This window comes from Anolis carolinensis, chromosome 3, assembly GCF_035594765.1.
Source record: "Anolis carolinensis isolate JA03-04 chromosome 3, rAnoCar3.1.pri, whole genome shotgun sequence".
Lineage (NCBI taxonomy): Eukaryota > Metazoa > Chordata > Lepidosauria > Squamata > Dactyloidae > Anolis > Anolis carolinensis.
In genome coordinates, this window is record NC_085843.1 from 277,407,126 (window position 1) to 277,427,604 (window position 20,479).

Genomic DNA, 20,479 nt, shown 5'->3' on the forward strand with positions numbered 1-20,479 from the left:
TTTTACACCGAGCATTGCAAGAGTGTTATAACATCATCCCTCCCTCCCTTTGGATCCTTTGTTGCCTGCCATCTCACCTTGCATCCAGGCACTCTTAAAGGCACAAGACAGGTCAAGAAAGAAGAACAGCTGTCGACAGGATAACTACTGGATTCTTACCTCCAAAAGTTATCATTCTCAAGTGATCGGCATCTTTGAGCACAATGCCAAAAGGCCATATTGCTCTGTTTGCAATCTATGTCCTTGTGATATATGTCCACTCATTAATCTATTCTGTTAGGTTTGTGCATTAATATTGTATAATACGGAGCCCCCGGTGGCGCAGCAGATTAAACCGCTGAGCTGCTGAACTTGCTGATTGAAAGGTTGGTGGTTTGAATCTGGGAAGTGGAGGGAGCTCCTGCTGTTAGCCCCAGCTTCTGCCAACTTAGTTCAAAAACATCAAATGTGAGTAGAGCAATAGGTATCGCTCTGGCGGGAAGGTAACAGCACTCCATGCAGTCATGTCAGCCACATGACCTTGGAGGTGTCTACTGACAATGCTGGCTCTTTGGCTTGGAAATGAAGATGAGCACCAACCTCAAGAGTCGGACACAACTAGACTTAATGTCAGAGGAAAACCTTTACCTTTACTATTGTTTAATACACATAGGCTGCACACACACTGCAAAGTTGTAGCACTTTTGAGACCGCTTTAACTACCATGACAGACTACAAATCATGGGATTTGTATTTTGGAGAGGCGCTTAAAATTCTTTAGTGCAGTCCCCTAAAATACTGCAGAGGAGAGAATTCCCTGTATCTCATAATGCATCTTATACAACTTCCAACTGTACTTTGCCTTTATATTAGAAGTGCTGAAAAATGTCTTTTCCATCAAAATCCCTTTCTAGATTTAGTGTCTCCTAATGACTTAATCTTGTATCCAGAGGAGGACTTATCTACCAGCAATCCATCATTTCTCCCTGCTTGGTTCTTTTTTATTATAATAATTTTCATTTTATCTTCAGGCTGCTGCAGCAGCTTACATGGAATTTTCTTTTTAAAAACTTACACATTGCCAAGATGCATCAGTGCATTGATTAAGTTACAGCAAAGAGAGGAAGAGTCTTGATGACAGCCAAATAAATAGATAAATTGTAAATAGTTAGTGCAATTCTAAGTTGCATCTGCAGAGTTACAGTGTCCAGATCAAGGGAAGTAATAGAACCAGTCTGTTCTGGTCAGATCTCACCTGTGAGTTATAATCCACATCACTGGCCTGAATCCAGCTATGGGCATCGCTAGTTTAAAAAATTGCTGATAAACTGGAATGTGGCCAAAGGAGGACAGTTTCCCCATGGATCATTATCTGGGACTGAACAGCCAGCAGAAAACACCTAAAAATCAATATTAACCAAAATTTGAGTTACGTATAATTAGAGTAAAGATGTATATTGTGTAGTTTGTTATGTAATTATTGTTTCTGTTTCTGTTTATGTATGTTTGCATAAGTATTGTTGCTTTTCTTTATTTGTGGGGGCTAAAAATATTGGAAAAAATATTAACCAAAAACTGGAAGCAACTGGAAAATTACTCCTGCAGCACTTTTAAGCTATACAATTATAACACTGTCTTTGCATTTTATTTACCATGGCAACATCCCCTAAAATCCTGGAACTTGTAGTTTCAGAGGAATTCAAAATTTGTATTGGTTCATGCATATATACATGCATATAGATTTGTTTCACTGTTTTTTATGAATATGTAAATTGAAAATAAAAAAAACATACTAATCGTAAAAAAATAATTTCCAACTACAAGTCCTAGGATCCCATAGGATGCAGCCATGGTATTTAAAATGGAATTATAATCAACATTCCACATTCACTTGAGGTAGGAGTGCAAATTCCCGTGAAAGTGGGCAAACTGCAGATTGAAAAATGTTTTTTAATATATACATGTCTTTGAAGCTTTAAATCCGCCTGCACAACTCTATAGTCAACTTCTGCTGGAAAATGGAAGACCTAGTGATGTTCCTAGACCCTTAAAGGTATTTTCTCTAGAAATCTCTAAGTTCTATGTTCAGCTTCCACCAGAAGTTGGCCATAAAGCTGCACAAGAGAGAACATTTTAATCAAATCCACAAATAATCAAATTTGCAAAAGTCAGACTCACAAATAGGGTGGGCCAACTGTAATGTGAAAGGTCCCCTGGTTTTGAAAAATGATTGATGATGACGATTTGCACTTGACAAAGCAATCAGGCCCTGCAACCTGTTAGGAAACTGAACGGCCACTCTTGTGACCATGCTCTCAAAAGTAATTTTTCCGGGCCCTGAGTGTAGACAAGATAGTGATATAATTGAAGAGGTCTACAGGTCATTGGCTCTGAGCGCTAGAACTTTTTATGCTCTTGCTATTTATCTACAGTGTTTCTTGGAGATGCTATAATGCTCTTGATGGAATAGGTCAACTGCCAGATGATACTCTTTGACACTGTTTTATTCCCAGAAGCCAAGGCAGTGACAGTGCCTAGGGCCCAGACCCTTTACCATCAGTAAACAATTATCTCCGACCTGCACATCACTATTTGTCCAGCACGCAGCCATAACCCTGTCTTTAAATCAATGTAGCACACCAAGGTGAAATTGTCCTTGAAGGTAATCTTGGAAGCCTCCGGTAGTAAAAAAAATAATAATAACTTTTTCACGGGAACAAGATATAAAGTAGTGTTGCCCAAATCCTGATCTTCCAGGTGTTTTGAACTTGAACTCCCAAAAACTCTGATAATTGATCAAGGCCGTGGAGGCTTCTGGAAATTGATGTCCAAAACACCCAAAGGACTAAAGTTTGGGAATTGGTGATATAGGGGTGCATTTCTTTGCTTTTTTCACTAGATAGCTTTACATCCTACTTTTATTTAAAGTGTTGGTTGACACTTTTATAACTTAGATCTATGGAAGCACATAATTTGAACCTGACTCCATGGAAATGAGAGAAGTAAGTCTGCCATGTCAGGGCTACCCTAGACCTTGAGATGAAACTTGTGCCCTGCAGATGACTCCTTCAGATGTAACAAGAGATAAGTCCTGGTGATGTTACATTAAACATGATAAATTAAGCATCCGCCATAGATATACAGAGTACACTATTCCAATTAATAAACACAAGGTCTAAGTGATGAGAGAAATAGATGATTTACATAACTTTAAAGAAGATGGTGAAGACATCAAAATAGATGAAGTTTCTCCATACCTTGGTGCAACCATCCATCAGAGTGGAGACTGTTTATGCAATCAGAGGAAAACAAGGGCCCCATCTACACTGCCATATAGAATCCAGATTATTGGCTTTGAACTGGGTTATATTAGTCTACAATGCCACATGATCCAATTCAAAGCCAATAATCTGGATTTTATATGGCAGTGTAGAGGGGACCTAAGACTTGGAAGGGCAGCTATGAAGGAACAAGGCAAGAGCCTGAAATGCAAAGAGATATAACTGAAAAAATAAAACTAGGATGGTTCATACCATTGTATTCCATCTTTCCATGTCTGATGTGAAAGCTGGGCGGGGAAATTGATAAGAAGATTGATTCATCTGAGATATGATGCTAGAAGAGAGTTCTGTAGACACGTTGGATTACTAAAAAAACAAACAAACATAAATTGATATTAGAACAAATTAAGCCCAAACTCTTTCTCAAAGTGAAGGTGACTAAGCTGAGGCTGCTATACTTTAGCCAGATCATAAAAAGACCTATCTAGAAAAGATTTTTTTGTGTCAGGAGCAACTTGAGTCGCTTCTGGGGTAAGAGAATTGGCCGTCTGCAAGGACGTTGCCCAGGGGACATTGCCTGGATGTTTTGATGTATTTACCATCCTTGTGGGAGGCTTCTCTCATGCCCCCGCATGAAGCTGGAGCTGATAGAGGGAGCTCATCCGTGCTCTCCCCGGGTGGGATTCGAACCTGGCAGCTTTCAGGTCAGCAACCCAACCTTCAAGTCACTTAGTCCACTACGTCATCTGGGGGCTATTTAGAAAAGATAATAATGCTTTGAAAGTTAGAAGGCAGTAAGACCACATTCCAGATGGTGGATGCAGAAGACAAAGCAACGACCTTGAGTCTGCAAGATTTGAGCAGGGCTGTTGAGGACAGAGTAGTTTGGAGGTTCCTTATTAAGATTCACATAAATTGAAGTCACCTTGAAGGCAGGTTACAACAAACATTTTTCAAGGTTACACTCTCATCCTGAGATTCCTCCCCTTCATCCTGGACTGGATGAGACAGTCCAGGCTCTGAGATTGATGGTCAGTCCCTGAAAGCTGGGAAGGGAACCTTAATGGATATGTCCTATTAATAGATAGATATAGCTAGATGTTGCTTACACTTTTCAAAATATACTACATCAGAGTATCGCTTATCCAACTTTCTCTTATCCAGCGTTCTGGATTATCCAACACAATCTGCCTCCCACCCGGATCCACAGCTGTTTCTCTAGGTATCAAGGACTGAACTTTTTATGGATTTAACTTCTGATAATATTGTTACTGTAAGTTCATTTTATGCAATTCTATCTTTATTTGTAGTCAATTTTTTTTAGTAGGCAATGTTTTTATAGTCACCGTTTTCAATACATTGTGATGTTTTGGTGCTAAATTTGTAAATACATTAATTGCTACATAACATTACGGCGTATTGAACTGCTTTTTCTGTCGATTTGTTATAAAACATGATGTTTTGGTGCTTAATTTGTAAAATCATAATGTAATTTGACGTTTAATAGGCGTTTCCTTAATCCCTCATTATCCATCATTTTCACTTATCCAACGTTCTGCGGCCTGTTTATGTTGGATAAGCGAGACTTTACTGTAATTCAAAACATATTTATAGGCTGAAATTTTTTTGCATTTGTGGGGATTTGAAATAATGCAATGCCTTTGACACCACATACATTTCTATGCTATACATTTCTATAAATTTCCGCTGAAGGTTAACGGCCTGTCTTTTTCATTTTTGTTCTTTTTAATGTTGAAAACAGTTCCTTTACTAAAGGAATTGGGCACTGCTTGGAATTGCATTAGAATTCTTCCTCCCCACTTTTCTTTTTTCTATTTTCAGTGTTTAAAATATGCCTTCTCCATTCCTTGTTTTAGTTCTGTTGATATGTTCAGTGGTTTGATCACTACAATTCTATATCTCTTGAAACAGACGGAGGCTTTGTTTTTTAGCAGAAAGAAGATGCACAGAGGCAGAGATAAATTATTTAGAAGATTTCTATCTCCCACTTTCATTTTAGTTGGCATCCGAGGAAGCTTATGCAACAACCCATTGCAATGAAGATTACCGGTAGTCCCAAACTGCCCATTGTTCATGCAGGCTGCAGATGAGCTGTAGTCCAAGGCATTTTGACTCTCGTCAAAACTGTTGGTCCTGTTTGCAGATGGTATGAGGTATAGTTCAATATATTTTGACCAACAGCAAATGGTTTAAGACATTACTTGACTTCTGCCTTAACGTCTGCTGATCCCTGAGCTTTATTTGATGGCTCTGTTGGACTTTAGGAATGGGGAAAATGTTCAAAAATATTTTTAAAATAGCTGGAAAGCATCTTTCTCAAGTGTTGAGACCCGTGTTGAGACTCAAAGAATCCTGCATTGCTGAGAATTTTCAGAGTTCAGGACTTATTCAACACAAAATCCACACTTGGTTCTTTTGCAGGAAAAAAAGCAATTTTCTTCACAGAAAACAGCAGAGAAGGCTAAAGACATAAAACTACAACTCCCATGATTCCATAGCTGTGAATAATTACTGAAACAGTGGTGTCAAATTGCAATAATTCTACAGTATAGTGGTACTCTTGGTGAAGAATTGCATCTCTATACTGGATCTGATAGAGATTTGCAAAATTCCTAAAAATTCTGGATTACAGAATTTAGAATCCTCAACCAGGGAAACTGCAGAGAAAAAGAAAATATGTCTAATTCACCTATTTTAAAGTGTCCCATTTCCCCAGAAGCAAGGAAAGGAAAGGAAGCTCAGGTGCAGGATGACCAGGTGATTCTGGAGGTTTTAGTCCAAATAGTTTCTCAAACTGCATTCAGGAGATTCATCCTGGGTTTTGTTTTTTTGTTTTTTACATTTGTTGTATCTTGAGCCATGTGAACCATCATGGTGTAGTGGTTTATGTGTTAGATTGGCATTCCAGGACAAGAGCTTTTGAATCCCAGTTTAACTATGGAAAAACCCACTAACTGACTTTCAATAATAATAATAATAATAATAATAAACTTTATTTAAATCCCGCCACCATCTCCCCAACGGGGACTCAGGGCAGCTTACATGGGGCCATGCCCAGAACAATACAATATAACAGAATATAAAACAACAACAAATCATAACACATTGAACAAAACAATAAATGATAATATACATTACAACGCAAAATCAGAACAGGATGTAACTTAGACAAGTTACATCCAAGAGGTCTTCAAGGAAGACAATGGCAGACTTTCTTTTCCAAGAAAACCCCATGTTATGTTGGCCTTGGGTTGACAATAAGTAAGGAACTACTTTAAGGCAACACCAATAATCCTGGGAGGCAATAAACTGGTGGTTCCTCCTGCCTTCCATTCCCATCTGGCCTGATCCATTCAGTGTAGCAGATACACTATGTGTGTGCATGTATGTGAGTGTGCAAATCAAAACCCTGGAGGTAGTAGAAGCCCGCACTGCTTTGTCTCTTTTAAGCCACTATGAATTTAAAGGTGCAAGAAAAATCTCTAGATTGCATCCTAGCAAGCTTACTTATCGCAGCATGCTTTGATGTGAAAGTAACAGAGAAGAGGACAAAAGGCCCAATTTGCAATTAGATGAAATCTCTGGGCTGGAGCTGTTCAATTAGAAGGTAGGCTTTGGTTTACAAAACGCACACACATCGCACGTTCACTCACACACAGTTCTAGCCTGACTGCACAAATGTAGAGTTTCTTTTGGATCAGAAAAGAAAGAAAAAGAAGCCTTCTACTGGAACAAATAACCACTTTAGGAAATACAAAGTTAGTCCATCCTCGGGTTACAGTGTCACTCCTGACCCTCATCAATTGACTGCCGACCTCCATGAGCAGGATTGAAAGTTGAGCACATATCTTCCAATTGACCTTACCGACCAGAAAAGTTTTGTTCATAGAATCATAGAGCTGGAAGAGATGTCCAGGGCCATCCAGTCCAACCCCATTCCAAGCATTCCAGACAGATGGCCATCCAGGGAAAGAGACTCTCCCAAACTCCCAGGCAGTATCAGGAAGTTCTTCCTAAGGTTTAGATGGAATCTGTCTGCCTTTAGTTTGAATCCAATACTCCATGTCCTAGGCCCCTTCTACACTGCCATATAAAATCCAGATTATCAGTTTTGAACTGGATTATATGGCAGTGTAGATCCACTCTAAGATGCTTGTAATAAATTTAGCTCCCAGGCCTCTGACTATTTTGGTTGCCCTTCTCTGGACACATTCCAAACGCAGCGCCCAAACACGAGTCAAAGAACATGAAAGGCACTGCAGACTCACTCAACCAGAGAAATTAGCCATAGCAGTGCACCTGATGAACCAACCTGGACACAGTATATTATTTGAGAACACAGAAATGCTTGACTACTTCAACAACTATCATGTTCAACAACTATCATGTTAGACTACACAGAGAAGGAATTGAAATTCACAAGCATGTGGACAACTTCAACAGAAAGGAGGAAACCGTGAAAATGAACAAAATCTGGCTACCAGTATTAAAAAACTCAAAAATCAGAACAGTAAATAAGAAGCAACACTCTGAGACATGGGAACGAGGGGCAGCTAACAAAGGATGCCCCCAGGCAGAAAGTAGCCAGTAGATGAAGCCATTCAATGCAAATTAAGGTGATTAACTGCAACATTAACGCTGGCCTCCAACTGACAAGAGTTCTTCCCCCACCCTGGACTTTCCATACATATATATATAAACCTTCCTTGCTTAGTTTCTCCATACCTCACAACCTCTGAGGGTGCCTGCCATAGATGTGGGTGAAACGTCAGGAGAGACTACTTCTAGTACATGGCCATACAGCCCGGAAAACATACAATAACCCCACTTTCCATCTTCTTTCTTGAGTTCTGGTGCTCAGAACTGGGTGAGATCTGACCAAACCAGAATAGAGTGATACTGTTCATTCAGTTGATAGGGAACCCTTTATTATCCCACTTTATCAGCTACTTTCAATAATTTCCAGCTTCTCTCTCCCCTTCCTGAATTTCCCCTTTTGTCCTCAGCTTACCTCAATTTCTGAATGCTGAATTCAAAGTGCAAAAGTAGTTTGTACTCCATTAACTCAGCTGGGATAGGAGAGGAGAAGGTAACATCGTGATCTTCCCAGGAGTCTTAGGGCAACTGCTTCGCTCTCTCTGGGCTTGTCTCTTCTTCCTGATTAATAACTTTTACCACCTTGATCAGATTCTGATGTTGCTCCAATATACATGTCTCAGTCAAATGTTGCTATATATATATATATAGGTTGGCATTACCATTAAAATGAATGGATTGGTCATGTCAGACTGTGCCGTCCGCCGGACAATAAAAAACTATAAAACTGAAACGTGCTGTCCTTTATCCGGGCGAACTGCAAATCCCTATAAGCTGTCCTATAGATATTGAACGACTGAGTCTGGATAACTTCAAAAAAGGATGTTTATTCATACAAGGTTGTAAACCTGGCACAGATCTTAAAGTTGCAGAAAATGAAACAAATTTCTATAGGTTTTAGGTACAGAATTATCCCTGGTTCCAGAAAGCAAAGGTGATTATAAAACCACTATACCCTAATCACGCTGCCTATATTAGAAGGAGAAACTCTTTCCTTCCCTATCTTTACAGCAAAGATTAATTCTAGAAGCGACAGAATAACCCTGCTCCTCTAACTAGATTTCCTATTCCAGATCAATATAATTCAATACTTATCTAATTTGGATAGGCTTAGATTGGCCTGGTTTTGAGGATGATTTGTCCCAGTTAGCTTTGCACAGCTCCAGCACGTTGGAAGACTATAGCCAGAATGAAACTCTAAAATGGAGACTAGACCCTGGTAAAAAGGGCGGTCCTAAGATGTTGCACTCTTTGACCAATCACTGCAAAGAAAACTGCAGCCAGCTCTTGCAGATTCCAAGCCACTTTTCCTAGGCTTTTGCAGCCAGAGGCTCAAACAAAATGTAAAGGAGGGAAAACAAACAAACGACCAATAGGTAAGGCAAACCATCGTCCTGGGGGACGGAACACAGACAGTAGATTTTGGATGTTATAAAACTGCAGCATATTCTTAACTCTTTAATTCATTATGAATATATTTTATTGCCAAGGCGGCATTTTCTTTTACAGATGCTTTAGTAATTTAACTTACTCTAAATACATATATGCACGTTTTAACTTGCACAGGGTTGTGTCTGCTATTTTCAGGTCTTCTTCTGCGGAGCCGCAGTAGCACAATGGATTAAACCCTTGTACTGGCTGAACCGCCGACCTGAAGGTTGCCAGTTCAAATCCACGAGACGGAGTGAGCTCCTGTCTGTCATCTCTAGCTTGCTGGGACTTGAGAGAAGCATCCCAGCAACACATTTGGGCATTCCCTGGGCAATGTCTCTGTAGATGTCCAACTCTCTCACACCAAAAGCGGCTTGCAGTATGTTCTCAAGTTGCTTCTGACATGATAAAAAAGGTCTTCTTCTGATGGCAAAATATTTTGGTCTGGCCTTTGCCTATAGGAAAGACTAGGAGTGCATCTCTTCTGTGGAATGAGTACAGTTCAACGGCACTCTAATTGTCATGGCTCAATGCTATGGAATCCAAGGAGTTGTAGTTTGGTGAGCCACCAGGACTCTTTGACAGAGAAGGCTAAAATGACAGCTCACATTATTCCATGGCAGCTGAAATGGTGTCCAACTGCCTTAGTTCACCTTAGTTCTTGTTTCATCTTTTAATGTCAAAAGCAAGAGAAGCCGAGAAGTAGCACAGCTACCTGCATTCCCTTCCCTTACACTCTAAAATCTTCCTCCATTCTCAGATGCAGCACAAAGTTACTTTTCAGACAATGACTTTGTTTTTGGACAACATGCAGGTTCTACAAGTCTCAGATACTGGGAACCATGGTGCCAAACATTAGGAGTCAGAGCAGAGGCTAATGTGTTCTGGCTTCCTTGGTCCCAGGTTCTCTCAGCCACTGGGAATATCAGTTTGAGAAGAACTGGGCAATGTGACATTTTTATGAGCATTCCTCACTTCTGTCTCACTGTTCCTGCCTCCTGCTTGGGGAAACGTTTACAGGATCCAAACAGTGACTTGCAGCAAAAGAGCCTGGCTGTCACCCGAGCCTCTCTCTGTGGCCGTGGGATAAGGCAGGGTCCCACCTCCAAGCCCAGGAGTTCACATCTGGTCCTGCTGAAACCCAATCTGGCCTCGGGAGTGCTCCAGCTTTGCATGTGGCTGAAAGGAACCATTTCATTCCCTTGGAAAAAGCTGTCAAGTGAAGCAGGAGACTCTCTTGGTCAACTTCTTTCCCTCCTTCCTTCCCCTGCCCTCTCCCTGCAAAACCAGGTCCCTTCCTGCCACCTCTTGCCCTCTCTCACTCCCCCGGGGACCCCTTTTTCTATAACTCTTTGCCACCTGCCTCTGCTCTAGGTCAATGCCTCTTTTAAACTATCCGATATGGTATGCTGGCAGTTTATTTCCCTGAATTTGCAAAGCTCTTTGTGCACATTGGCTACAATTCTTCCCTTCACCACCCCCCAAGAATGTTCAGGACATGTGTAGATAAGCAATATCGGAATGTGGGCAAGATGGAAAACAATATTCATGAGGAAGAACACACCAACTAGGCAATGCTGCAGTGGTTTGCTTTTACCAATGTCAACTGCAGTGGTTTTCAAGGTGTGTTGGCCTACAACTCCCAGAAATACCAGCCAGTTAACCAGCTGTTAGGGTTTCTGGGAGTTGAAGGCCAAAACATCTGTGGACCCTCAGGTTGAAAATCACTGGTCTACTGGGAAAGACAATATTCTGTCCCCTTTTTCCTGACCTTTCTCCAGAGTCAACTGAGAACAAATTACTTTGGCACTTTGAACTCAGTTTGCAACAACTGAAGGGGCCGGGCTGTGGCGCAGCTGTTGAGCAGCTGCCTTAAATCACTCTGACCATGAGGTCATGAGTTCGAGGCCAGCCCGTGGCGGGGTGAGCACCCGTCAATTAAAAATAAAAAATAGCCCCTGCTCGTTGCTGACCTAGCAACCCGAAAGATAGTTGCATCTATCAAGTAGGAGATAAGGTACCAGTTATAAAGTGGGAGGCAAGATTAACTAATTTACGACCTGGAATGAGGAAGTGCTGTCAGTGTGGATGATGAAGCAGCTGCTCCCCCCTGTGGCCAGAATCGAACATCCCCTCAGAAGAACGTTAACTTGCCTCTGTGTGTGTCTCTCAGTCTCTGTTTGATGTGTTTATGGGCATTGAATGTTTGCCCTATGTGTGTAATAATGTGATCCGCCCTGAGTCCCCTTCGGGGTGAGAAGGGCGGAATATAAATACTGTAAATAAATAAATAAATAAATAGGCAGAGGGCAAAGTGGAGAGAAGAGGAAAACTAGCATTTTAAAAGTAATTGAACAAATGGGACATTAATCAGGAATGAATCAGGACTATCCCTGCCAAATCAATACAGTTGGAGGGCATGAAGAGACAGCTTTGTTTTGTGTGTGTGTGTGTGTTTTGAGAATTACACTGCTTGGAATCAAGTTCTAAGCAGAACATGGGAAGGTTTACTGCTTTTGCATTACAATTTTGATTGGGGGATTCTTGAACTTAACGTCCCAAAAAATAACATTCTCAACCTCTGGTTCCTTGTTATAGAAAATCCACTGAGAAATACTCCTGAAGTAGAGATGCTAGACTTGATTACGGAAGCCTCTAAAACTGGCTTCTATGCATGAAAGTATGCCATTATTATGAATCTGTGCATGTGCCTCCTAACAACTTCTACATTGTTTCTTTAAAAAGGGAGGACATGGAACCACTGCTCACCTAGAAAAAAAATCAATAGGACAGATTATGTGCCATGTATTCATTTTCCATTATATTCTAACTAGTTAAAATTCATTTATTGCTGTTTTTTTCTAACAAATAATCAATCAACACCCCCACCTCCATCTGTACATGTGAATGTAATTTGAATGCAAACAAGGGTACTCATTTTTGGTGATGTGTTAATGGCCATCATTCTTGCTACTCATGAGGTAAATACTGCTCTGCTGTCTGTATTCCAATTCTTTCATTCATATACATTTACCAAGTAGGTTTTCCTATGGCTGCGATGCAATGTTTTTAAATTGTTGATTTTAGCCGGTTCTTGTAAGCCGCCCTGAGCCCTAGGGGAGTGGCAGCATATAAGTTTGAAAAATAAATAAATAAATAAATAAATACAGGTGGTGGGGAAGGCTTCCTATTATGTACAGTATCAGCAAGTCTTTCTCCACCTTAGTCCGTCAGAATAACTGGGTAAGAAGTTGTTGTTGTTGTTATGACAGTCCAATCAACATCATCATTGTGACTTTCCTTCTGGACCACAGTTTTTCATAGCCCACCCAGAGCATCCTTCAGACCAGACATGTTAAACTTGTGGACCTCCAGATGTTTGGGCCTTCAACTCCCAGAAGCTCTAGCCAGCTTGTCCAATGGCCAGGAACTCTGGGAGCTGAAGTCCAAAGCACCTGGAGAGCTACAAGTTTGACATCACTGCTTTAGATAGTAGTTCCCAAACTTTGGTTCTCCGGGTAATGTAACAATTCCCAGAAGTCCTAACCAGCTTGATTGAAAGTCGGGGATTCTGGGACCTGAAGTCCAAAACATCTAGAGGATCAAAGTTAGCTGTTCTAGTAATATGGTTTCCCCGAAAACAGCTTAAAAGGGGATCTCCTTCCCAAAAGGCAGAAGGGACTGAGATTGTTTGGGAATCCATGCCAAATTGTTTCCAGCATGGCACCTCTCCAAGCCAAGGCAGCACTGCAGACAAAGACTTGCTCCAACTGGGGCTCCTTTGCCTGCACATTTTTTTGATGCAGCTCCAGTTCTTTTTTTTATATTTTGCAGTGGAAACCTCCACCACAACCTCTGTGTCGCTTCGATGCCAAGTGAGTTCTCCCCCTCCCAACCTTGTTCATTTCATCTCTCTGTTTTTCTCTCCTGTCTTCCTCTTCAGACTTGTTATGCCAAAGGAACCCGTTTCCAAGTCAAATCTCCCAGTTGCAGCATGCAGGATAAGACTCATTTGACTTTTAAATCTTTCTGAAGCAGGGAGGTGTCGGCTCCTCGGATGTAAACAAACATCCAAGGTAGAGGCAGCTGACACAAGAAGAGCCTGGTTGGGGTGGGGGATGGAGAATCTTTTGGCACCTTTTCTATCCATTCGGGGATGGGAAAATCTGTTTTATTTTGGGCTTTCATGGGATAATTAAAATATGTAAAGTATCTTGCACTTTTCACCTGCACTGAATGCTGCCTCTCTCTTTTACTGGAGACTTTTTAAAACTGGTTGCTAACTATATATTCAATAGGTGAAACCTTTCTCTTTGGTCATTTACTGGCAAAGGTTTCAAGACCATAGTTGGGTTATCCACCCAATACTTTTTCCTGCCTGTGGCAAGCCACCAACTGAAGAGCATAGATAAAGGACTTGTAGTATAAAATGAGGATGTTGACCCTCTCCATAAGAATTCTGAAATGTTTCTCCAGTCCTTAGTTTATAATATTATCGTCACTTAAAAAGCTGTAGTTGAACATTTAGAAATACAGCACCCCAAGAAAAGAGGCAGGCAATGTGATTAAGGGAAAGGAGACACATCAAATAGAAGAATTCTTGGTATGTGCAACATTCAGTGTCTCCCTGCAATGCAAGAAATTTCAGGACTGAAAGAAAAATCAGTGGGAAACTGAACTCTTGCAGTGGAGGGGGGTGTCCTTGACTTATCAGACCTATAGCTACAACCCTAGTGACCCTCAATCAGACCCTCAACTCTAGTGACCCTCAACCAACCTTAGCCTTGGCAAAGTCACATTCTCTCAGTCTATGATGGCAAAGCCTCATTGAAACAAATATCACCAAGAAAGCCCCATTATAGGTTCTTCCTAGGGTACCATGTGTTAGAAACAACTTAAAGGCACATAAAACAATTTCAGAATGGATGTTCCACAGCATAGAAGTCTCTCTTCAACGTGCCCCCATAACTTAGTGCCTTGAGTGATGGGACACAGAGGAGGATCCCTAAAACTGACCTCAGGCCTTGGGCAGGATTTCCAGTTGCTTCTTGTTTCAAAAGGAGTGAAGAGGATCCAAGGTTTGGGAACTGACCACTAGGTCTCATATAGGCTGGCCAGAGCTCCATTCAATCATATTGTGTTCATGAGTAAATCCAAAAATATGACATACAGCTGTTTTGAAATGACCTCTATTCAACTGCTACACAAATACCTACAAGTCTTGGATCATTTTGCTCAATGACGTAACGAATGAGAGTTTACTTTCATGTGAGATCTTGATGTATATTAATCCAAGGTGGTGAGAGCAAACTTTGTTTTTAAAATGGACGAAAACTGCTGAAAGCAGAGATGCTGCCATCTCTACCAGACATAAAATTTCCAAACTGACTGAGAAATCCCACGGAAATACAAAGTTCCGAATTACGGTAACTGTTTTGAGCTATGCAGGCCTCACTCCATTTTCAGGAATTCTCATTTCTGAAAGAATACAAAAGAGTTCTGTGGGAATGATGGGCAGTCACATGAACTAGCAACATATTCCATGTTTTCAACACAGTTTTGAGTCTGCAGTGTCGCCCACTGCATATCCGCTAGCATGGCCACAGGAAAACAAAGACAGCTGCTGGATTTTAATTCAGAAGCTTCCCAACCTGTCTTCCATGTTGCAGCCAGACGGGGAAGCATGTGGTGGTCTTGCAAAGAACAAGCAAGCCAGAAGAGCTTCCCTCCCCAATTAGGTTTGAAGAATCGGGGATCTGCACCCCAGGAAATGTGATAGTAATCAGATTATGTGAACTACAAACAACGCAGTGGGAGTCACTTGTTCACGTCAGGAACTGCTTGGAGAGCTGAAGTCTTAGCACAATCCTGTGAATATTTGCTCAGCAAAAAGCCCAACTGTGTTCCGTGCCCTCACTCTTAAGAACAGTTTGTAAATATGATTTTTTTTTCCCAACTGGATTTCCAGAATGCCCCAGTCAGGACAGAAGTTCTAGTTTAAAAGTCCCAATTCTTATTTGCCAACAGGTTATCATTCAAAGGGCTCTTTCACACTACTATAATTATAGTGTTCTCATTCAACAGTCCTATCCTGTGGAATCTTGGGATTTACAGGAGAGATAATTGAATTCTCAGCCAGAGCTTTCTAGGGCCTCTCCAAACTAGGAAACCCAGAATTCAATAGGATGCATCCCTGGAACAAGAAAGCTATGATTTTGTGTTGTGAAAGGCCCCAAATGAACAAAAATATGCACACATTTCCCATTTGAAAGTTAAGATAGAAATTGGCAAAAAAAGAGTAACAATGCAATAATTTGTAATTACAATTATTAACTATCCTGGCAGGATTAGTTACATAACTGTAGAATAATATTTATTCCTTTTCAGAGTTTTTTTTTTGTTAATAATTCATTACAGTTTGAATTAAAGATTTAGAGTCTTGTGATGTGTTGGTTAGTATTTAGTGCTTAGTTTACTTTGGTGTTTTGAGAAGCTGATTGAAATTACTGGTAAATTATTATTTAAAAAAGAAAACTTACAGAAACAAAATGCTGACCCACCACTATTACATCCCTAGTGGGAGACAGGATTCAGCACCTAGGAAGCCCCTTTAAAGTTTAGACTAAGGACTTTATTACACAAACCTACTATTTTACGGCAGTCACACTATCATTGGTAGCGGATACATAGTGGGTTGAACACCTTGGTATTTCAACTCTGTTCAGTTGCACAAGTGCATGGATTCACCAATTAGTAGTCCCAAGGTTGTGCTTCTTCACACTCTCATAACCTCGCCTTTTCGCAATACCAGTGTTCCATATATTTAGATCAATTTCACAATTGCAGTTTTTTAAAGACAAGGCAAATAAAGAAGAACACTTTAAAACAGGGGAATTCCAGACAATAAACAATCAGGGCCAGCTAATCACCTCCCAACAAAGGATTCCCCATGGCAGGAAGCAGCCAAGCTTTAAAGCTGCAAGGCTATTCAATGTTAGTCAAGATGGTCAGTTGCAGCATTCACACTTGCCTCAAACAGACAAGAGTTTTTTCTCCCACCCTGGACATTCCACAGATATATCAACCCCACTTGCCTAATTTCCAACAAACGTCACAACCTCGAAGGATGCCTGCCATAGATGTGGGTGAACATCAGGAGAGAATGCTTCTGGAACATGGTCATACAGCCTGGAAAATTCACAGCAACCCAAGGCAAATATAAGGATAAATTATAAAAATTATAAAAATGGAAAACAGCAAGGGAGAGAGGAGGAGAAATCTGTCCCTTGATGTCACTTTGCTACTGAGATGCTGGCTAAGAAGTGGAAGAGACTCGTTGCATCAAGGTAGGTAACAGGAACATTTTGAGACTGCAAGCTATTGATAGATTTCACCCACTAATCACAAGGAATGAGATAATCTTGGAAAGGAGGCAAACCAGCAGTGCACATGCTATTATCCAAAAGTGCCAGTCCAGCTCCAATGCGAGTTTGTCTGCCTCATGCAATAAAGCCCTAAAACCTGGGACAGATTTATCACATCACAGACAGTGAACTGCCCCCAATGCCGTCCCAGAATTTAGTAATCACGGAAAAACTATTTATATGTGAAACAATTGTATGAGATTATATATACATGGACACATACACATATGTATCTCACAGTTTAGTAAAAGTGAATGCTGATGCTTCCTGGAGCTTTTCCCGAGTGCATTATCTTACATCGTATATAGAAGTGTAAGTATCGCTCCACTTTCAAATTGGCAGCTATTCAGTTTATCTCTCTGTGCACTGTCTTATACATATCTTAATATGAACAGAAAGTGGGGTTGGGGAGAGAAAAAGCAAAGAATTATACAAACAAAAGATGGCCTCAGACACATTTATGTCTGTGCTGCAAATGTATTGTTTTAAGGCTGTTATCTGACCCTAGGCTTTTGAGATAAGGTGGTGTTAGACAATGTGAAAGCCTATTCCTTTTCATTGAACTGCTTTTTTTTGTTTTTTGCACATTTTGCTTGTTTTTCTGCAGGACATGATACATCGTGCTCTCCATATTCTCTGGAGTTAAGGTGCAGGCCTCCGGTGAAAGTGAGGGAAGTGTTTTGTGTTTGTAAAAACTGGGAATCTCTAGGTCCTCTAGAGATTCCTAACCTGCAAGAAGCTAACCACATAATTGGACTGGAGGACCTAGAACAGTGGTTCTCAACCTGTGGGTCCCCAGGTGTTTTGGCCTCCCAGAAATCCAAGCCAGTTTATCAGAGGTTCTTAAAGAGATGATATTAATAAAATCCATGAATAATCAAATAAAGAAAAATGACATCTGAAAATATGGATAGCTGACTGTACTGTTTTTCTGCTTGCTGTGGGCAACCTAGGATTGTGTTGATAAAGTGATTATATAATTTGACCATTGGTTGGCACTGGTCAAATTATATAATACAGCTAGAATAGTAATCGTCTAGAAATCCAAGTCAAGAGATAGATCCCAAAACTCTAGGTTGACTTATCTATGTATCAGAAGCCTTGACCCCAAATCCTAGCAGAGCATTAATTCACAGTCCAGCTGATAGTCCAACAGAAGTGCAAATGTTAACAGGATAACACAATAGAGAATGTCCATTCCAGGGTCATAAGCCAATTACCTGGGCGTTCAAAGTACAAGTTTGAATCAGAATCTATAGCTGAGGTTCCAGGTAAGTCCAGGGTTCAGGAAGCATGAGACAGTGAGAGTCCAAGGTCGTAGTGTCAAAATGCAAGGCTTGAGTTCCTTAAATCCTAAATACACAAGTGTTACCTGTTGCTGGATTTCTTTTGAGCTAGTATCAAGGACCTGCACAGTTGAGACCTCTCTTGTCACAGGTTCAAGAAAGCTGAAACAGGGTTGTTGTATGTCTTTCGGGCTGTGTGGCCATGTTCCAGAACACTGTCTGTTGGTTAGTCCCAGACTAGACCCATTCAATCAGTTGAATGTTTGGTCAATATGTAGATACATTTAATGGATTCCTGGAGCTTTTCCCAAGTGCATTATCTTACATCATTTCACCCACATCTATGGCAGGCATCCTCAGAGGTTGTGAGGTCAGGAGAGAATACTTCTGGAACATGGCCACACAGCCCGAAAGACATACAACAACCCTGTGATCCCAGCCATGAAAGCCTTCGACAACACAAAGCTGGAACAGTTAGCACTTTCTCAACCTGCTCAAAGGAACTCGCTCACACTTGTTCTGCAGGCAGAGAAGAAGTGGCTCTTTCCACAGGTGCTTCTTCTAAACTTGAAGGAACTGCTGGTCCCCGCTGGGCTCCAGCTTGACTGCTGAGCCTTTCACTAGCGTCTTCTCATTCATGCTTCCCAAGCTGTCCACGACACCATGGGTCAATGTAGGTACAGTAGAGTCTCACTTATCCAACATAAACGGGCCGGCAGAACATTGGATAAGCGAATATGTTGGATAATAAGGAGGGTTTAAGGAAAAGCCTATTGAATGTCAAATTACATTATGGTTTTACAAATTAAGCACCAAAACATCCTGTTTGAAATACAAAATCCCTGGAAGCTGGAAACACACTAATATACTGTAGATTAATCATCTCTAGAATCCCATATTGAGCAGAGCAATGGCAACACTGGGAAACAAAAATTTGCTAAATATTTGATATTGGTCAACTGTCTCCAGAATCTCACCTGGAGCTGGGTGGCTCTGTGTTGGGAGGAGGGCTTGGCTTGTGCCTTCCAGCCTGGCAGAACGGGGCTGGGCTGGAGAGCCTCTGAAGGGAGGGGGGGGGGTCTCTTGTGTTTCTAGGGTGCTATGCCTCTAATGATTCTTGCTTGGGTTAAAAGAGGAGGAGGAGGAAGAAGACAGAAGTGCAAGTTGCTGCAAGGCTGACAGGGGTAAAAGAGGGAGAAGAGGGAGGAGGAGGAGGAAGAAGAGTGCGTGGGGGAGAAAAAGGAAGGAGAGAGAGAGGGGGGATCTGGAGCAAAATGTGTGTGTGTGTGCAGGAGGAAAGGGGGGGCCCACCCACCCAGGTAAGGAGATTACAGAAGGCAGCCAGCTGCTTTGGCTTCTCTCCCTCCCCATTCTTTCCTTCCAATCACGAGCCATTGATTTGGAAACAAGGCCGGTTTGGAGACACGAGGCTCTGCCTGCACCAAGAGAAAGAAGGAGGAAGAGCCATGCGTTTCCTTTTTTTCCCCTCCTCCCTCCCTCCCTCGCATATAAATGGCCCCCCATGGGATGATTCACCCCCCTTCCCTCCCTTCCCTTCGGAGATGCGCTTTCCTCCTTCCAGTTTTTTCGAAAGGGAAAGAGCCACAGCTCTCACCTTGGATTGAGTGAAGGATGCAATGTTTCCAATTGGCCACTAGATGGCGTCGGATAATACGGAGTGTCGGATAAGCGGAAGTCGGATAAGTGAGACTCTACTGTACCTTAATTCCTATCAAACAAAGGGCCACCCCCTTGTCTATGTAGAGTGGCAAAAGGCAAGAGCTTATGTCCAACTCTGGAGAGCCCAAAAAGAAGCACCAATCCCCTCTGCTCTTTCAGTTATGGCCCTGCTTCTGGCTTTTTAAAATTCCTGGGTGGGAAAATGGCCATGATTGCCAGGGACGGCCTGCCCCTAGAGTTTGAATTTGTGCTTTTCCCCTCCCTGTAGAACAACCCTCGACTAATTCATGGGTCATATAAAAATACATCATTTTGGCCCTCAAACGAGTCCTCGATTTATACATGAAATCCGCTTATACACAGGTATAGATCTTCCTATTCCGATCTCAAGAGTGGCCCATTGGAGTTATCAGCTTACACTGAAGTTGAGTGTTACGGAGTCTTTTCCATTCGTCTCCTTTCTAGGAGGTGGTTTAACATCTTCATGACATTTTCTCATCCAGCTAATCTGAGGGGATCTGATTACCAGCCTTGTGCGGGTAGCCAGATATATTGCCGGCCTTGTTGTGGTGCAACGCAGTGGTGGCGTATTGTGTTTTGTGGCACACGAGAGGATTAGAGGAGGCACTTCGCTGACTGCCCAAGCTTGAAATCTGTTACTTTCAGGAATTATGAGCAGTGATTTTATCGCTACTGCAGGCGGCTTGTGAGCTGTACATTCTGACAATCGGGGAACAAACCGTTCCTTTCACAGATGCCGGGTCTTCTGATGTTTCACCAA

The 20,479-nt window shown here is 41.5% G+C and overlaps 1 long non-coding RNA gene across 1 annotated transcript; it reads right to left on the reverse strand.

Annotated features, from left to right (window-relative positions):
- Positions 1-790: 790 nt before the first annotated feature.
- Positions 791-14,416, reverse strand: LOC103280172 (uncharacterized). The gene is made up of 3 exons (XR_507216.3): positions 14,325-14,416; positions 3,513-3,626; positions 791-1,379 (listed from the first exon to the last, which is right to left on the reverse strand). It is a non-coding gene; the product is annotated as an uncharacterized LOC103280172 (long non-coding RNA).
- Positions 14,417-20,479: the final 6,063 nt, after the last annotated feature.